General features: G+C 34.0%; 1 pseudogene across 3 annotated transcripts; it reads right to left on the bottom strand.

The window, feature by feature from the left end:
- Positions 1 to 1012: 1012 nt before the first annotated feature.
- On the bottom strand, positions 1013 to 4471 carry LOC110814495 (protein ETHYLENE INSENSITIVE 3 pseudogene; annotated as a pseudogene). Of its 3 annotated transcripts, none has more exons than XR_015813978.1 (2): positions 4315 to 4471; positions 1013 to 2979 (listed from the first exon to the last, which is right to left on the bottom strand). The product of XR_015813978.1 is annotated as a protein ETHYLENE INSENSITIVE 3 pseudogene, transcript variant X3 (transcript). The 3 variants fall into 3 exon arrangements; XR_015813976.1 differs by lacking the exon at positions 4315 to 4471 and adding an exon at positions 3737 to 4256; XR_015813977.1 differs by lacking the exon at positions 4315 to 4471 and adding an exon at positions 4039 to 4256.
- Between the last annotated feature and the right edge of the window lie 641 nt (positions 4472 to 5112).

Genomic DNA, 5112 nt, shown 5'->3' with positions numbered 1-5112 from the left:
TGATGCTCTTAACTATATAATATTTAAATCAATAAAATTAATTATTTTTTAACTGAATGATGAGTATCTCCTTCGGTATAAGAGCTTATGGCTCGAAACATGTTAAAGTATATTATGTGTACTTGTTAAGAAATTGCGTTTGAGATTAACATGTATAAGTTCAGTTAATTAATAAAATATATAATTTTTAATTGAAATCTAATAAAATTATTAAATTAAATCATTAAGGACACATATCACCGTGGATTTTTCCCATGCAATTTTTGGCCCATATAGTAATTAAAATGGAGAATTATATTCTTTCACTATACGGTCAACTCCAAATATCTTAAGAACATTTATCGGGCCTCTAATCCATTCAATTAAATTAAGCCTGTTAATATAATACCATATTTAATACCATTTAATTAGCTTTCTAGACATATATCTTGGGCGTAAATTTAATACCGAATTTAATTACATTCAAATCCTTTTAATTAGCTTTCTAGACATAATTAAAAGTGCGCACAAAAGATTTTATAATTTGAGTCTTATTAGGTCTGATTTAAACACCATATTAATTAAAGCTCAATCCTTTAAATTGGTCCCTAAGACCCTACTTAAATGGCCCAATTAAATAAATTAATTGGGTCTTCATGGATTAAAAATTAATTAAATTTTTTTATTAATATTACGATGGAAATAAATATCTCAAGCTAAATTAATTATTCATTTTAAATATTATTTAATTCAATTAAATATATTTACGACAATTAAGTCAACAGCCTAATTTTCAGATAAAGTTTTCTAAATGTTATTCGTACGTAATCTTAGTTAAAAAATAAAAACTTACAACATCATTTTTGGGCGGGACCCTTTGTAATTTTACATGCAATTTATATATATGACATTAAATAAGTTTTTTTTGGCATAATTAAATAACTAAGATTGTAACACCCCAAACGCAGTTAATTATTTAATTTCATATTGTAAAATATTTTAAAATTTTGTAAATAATTATTCAACTTTAAAATAGATTTAAAAAATTATTAATTAAAATTTAGGAGTCTTCTGTAAATTAAAAAGAACTTAAATGACAACAATCTTCAAAAAGGGAACCAACATCTAAATTGTGAAAGTATCAGACAACCTCAGCAAGTGAAGTGTCAAAGCAGACCAATTGGGTGAAGCCGTTCGCACATGTATGCCTATAGGTGGCGGGATCCAGGAATGGACGGCCAGGATTGCACCGGATATAGTTGTTGCATTAATTGTTGATGCTGGTTCTGGAGCTGCATCAATTGCTGCTGCTGGCGCTGGAGCTGCATCTGTTGCAGTTGTATCTGTTGGTGTTGTTGGAGTATTAGTTGTTGCTCCTGCTGCTGGTTTTGGTCTCCTATGACATTAATATTTGAAGCATTCATATTTTTGTTATGCTGGAGATTAGAATCATAGTGTACCAGAAGCTCTGAAATAATTTTTTGCCCATCATCTGGAAGTCCAAGTCCTGATGCATTAAATGAATTCTGGCTCATTAGAGGAGCTGTCGGTTTGGGCTGAACAAAAGGTTGAGAAACAAGTGATGATTTGTCATTGTTGATCTGCAAGCTAGATACTCCATCAAACCCTTGAGGGATATCACTTCGGTATGGGCAATTCATTTGGTGATTGTTTCTTGCAGTCCTGTCAAGAAACCCCATGCGGTAGTCACTGTGAGGGCAATGACGGTTATCACAGGTATAGTTCTTTGGATCCATCACTTTTTGCTGCTCATCACTTGGTTGCTTCCTTTTCTGGATGAAATCCGAACTCTCTTCAATAATTTCTCCTTTAATTTGAGGAGAAGCCAATGTTGGCATGATTAGCCTATCATCTGGTCCTGCTGCCCCCATCTTGAAGAGATTGATATCACATGGCTTATGCTCTTTTACTTCATTTACTTTATCATCTACTCCTTCGACATCGTAATCATTAGTATCACTGATGACAAAAGAACCAGCAATCGACGCAGGTGGCCAGAGGTCAGGATATAACTTTCGAGCCAATGCTTCCTCCTGATCAATTATTGCACGCCAAGTGGAACTCTCTTTTGCAGTCATTTTATCCTGCAAGCATTTCGATTGGCAAACAAGTTTGCGGATCTTTGCAATATCAGGTGACATGTGCTTAATCACAGCTGTCAGAGCACTCACTTTCCAGGCCTTCTTCAGATCGTGAGGCTTTTTATATGGGGGTGGACCTTGGTCCTTGGGAAGGCCTAGCTGGGGCCACCACTCTTCATTTCCAGTTGGCCACCATGGTGGGGGAACACCTTTTTCAAGAGGAAAACGCCTTTGGGGAGGATCACAATGCGGCATCAAAGCTGATAAAAGATATCCAAGCGTGGTGTCTTGGAGCCCTTGCAAGCTGTGAGGAGTTGGTGCTAATGAACTAGAGTCCTCATTTTTACCTTGTATGGAATTTTCTGTTTGGTACTTGGAAATAGCAGCAGGGCCGTTGCGATCAAATCGGACTTTTTCTTTCCACCATGCTCGTAGATTATCAGATGATCCAGTCACTGGCTTCCCTTTCTCAGGAATAATCCCATAGACAAAGCCTTGAGCTTTGCAGAACTCCATCATTTTCAGCATACATTTCAGAATGACATCTTGTGCTTGTGACATCGTTTTCCTCTGAACTTGTTCTTGAGTTTGATGTTCTTTTGCATTGTCAGTTGCTTCTTTATTTTTATTCTGTTCTTTCAGACGCTTAAGGTGCATCCGATCTCTCCATATTCTCCGTTCAAGCTCATCTACATCCATCTCTTGATCACTACAATCGTTTTCCACAGCTGCATCCACTTCATTGTCTGGAGCTGCCTCCCCTTCCCCAGGAGGCACCGAGAGAAACTCAAGATTACCACAAAAAGCCATCTGTTCAAGGATTCCCATTTTTCAAAGAGAAAAAATCCTCCACCCAATTGGAAAACCAATGTAACTACCTGGTGCACTCTCTACAGATCTGCAAGAACAATTTACTGCTTCAAAACTCAAGAGACTTGGCAGTTTAAAATACTGGATAAAGAGTAATCGATAAATTTGACGTACCGTAAACTGCATAATTAGTAAGACACTTTACTCAGAAACAGTTTAACCATAAAAAGTGTTGCATTGTTATGCAAATATGTTAAATTATAATTTTCTAATTCAATATTATAAAGTATGGAATTGATAAATATGAGGAATCAGACAAGCCAAGCAAGCAAATAACAGCTGAAGAAATTTATAGTCAACTGCAAAGCTTTATGTTACCATTAAAACAAAGTACCATAAAAAGAACCCTTCTAAGGCGTTTGTTTTTTTTTCTTGTTTTGTCATTAATTGCTTCCTGATTCGTTGATTACTGAGAAAAGAATTTACAAGCTTATTTGCAGTTAACATGAAAGTGAAGAGAAGAAATAAAATCAAGGTAAGACACAATGCTTCATGAAACTCCTTTTTTTAAGGTTAGAAAAGAAGCATGAAACAATTCAATATACACTAAGCCCAAAACCTTTATGCTGTGAAGCAAATCATTTGCAAGCTAGCTCACTGAAAATTCACGGACATACATAAAGGGAAAAGAATAACTGAATACAAAAAAAGTTCCCAGTCCAAACACCAACGAAAAAAAAAAAAACCGAGTTCCGGGCAACACAATCTGTCAACTCTTAAATTCCCTTTTCTCTTTTATATAAAGAAGAAGGAAAATGACGTACAGTAGCGAGGAAATTAGTTACCTCGTAACACGAACATCCACCAAATTAGCCAATAAATTGGCCATGAAATCACCTCTGGGACCAACTATGCCCTTAAAAAAAAACAATGATAACAAAGGACCCTATCCCCCTCAGTCTCAACTCACAAAACCATTAACAAATCCAGAAATCCTGTTTGCTGAGAAAAAATTTCTCAGAATTTAGATAATTCAAAACTCAAATTAAAACACTGGTTAATTCATTCAAATCATGAAGTTAGACCTTCTACCCGATAAGAAAACCTACAAATCAGTGAATTAAAAAAAAAACAAGATATTACGTACGAAAATGTATCAGTAAGCAAACAAAAATACACCGGAGAGCAAACATCGGTAAGCAAGAGCCCCGATCATGACAGATAAGCATCAAGGATGAAATAAATGAATATTTTCTATGACACGACACAAAAGATACAGTAGCTGAAGAAGACCGAAGAATTCAAAGACAAAATACGATATCTAAGAAAATTAATGACATGTAACTGTAAATGAAAACGAAAAAGAAAAAAACAAGGAGAAAAACATTGATATAAAGGAGAAGAGTTAAAAAGAAGCACGGACATGAGAATTATCTCCACGTGCCAGCCATGTGAGTATCTTTTCCAAATTTTTACTGCTCAGCTCCGATAGAGAGAGACTGGATATGGAGTTGTTGACTGTTTAGCTTCTTTCAAAAGAGAGAGAATCGGACAGAGAGGGACAGAGGAGAGAGAACACGTTAGAAAGAAAGGGTTTGGCAGCAGTAACATTTCTAGGGGGGACAATTAACTTAACCATGTTTAGTTAACTTTTAACCGTGGTTACGCGTGAGCTGGCATTTGGATATCACCTTTACTGCATAGGGGCCTTCTCTTCCGTGTAATAACTCATTCCCAAACAATGCTCCAAACACCATGTGGCAGCAATCTGACGGCTGTGATCACCAATTCTTTTTTTTTAAGCCCTCACTGAAATAGGTTTTCTCCTTTACATTATTTTATTATTATCTTTTTCAATTTAGAAACTACTCGTGAAAAAAATTAAAAGATAATAAATTAGAAATTATTATGCATGATTAAATAAAATTTACATATGATAATGAACTTAAAGTATATTATTATAATTTTTATTTGTATTGTTATTTTATTGATTAAATTATCTAAAATTAAAGTATATTTTTCTTACGTAGTTTACGAAATATGCATGCAAAAATAAATTGAACGTAATAAAATTAATTTTTTTAATTAATATAAAAGTTATATTTAAATGAACAAAAGAGTTATTAAATTTATTTTAACTAATATAAAAAATATTTATTACAAACCGTGTTGTACTTAAATATATCTTAATAAACATATTTTTTCATATATAGAATAAAAA

The sequence above is a fragment of the Carica papaya genome, chromosome 8 (genome assembly GCF_054855325.1).
Source record: "Carica papaya isolate Zhongbai chromosome 8, ASM5485532v1, whole genome shotgun sequence".
In the NCBI taxonomy this organism is placed as follows: Eukaryota; Viridiplantae; Streptophyta; class Magnoliopsida; order Brassicales; family Caricaceae; genus Carica; species Carica papaya.
Note: the sequence above shows the minus strand (reverse complement) of the source record. Positions and strands in the feature narration are given on the sequence as shown.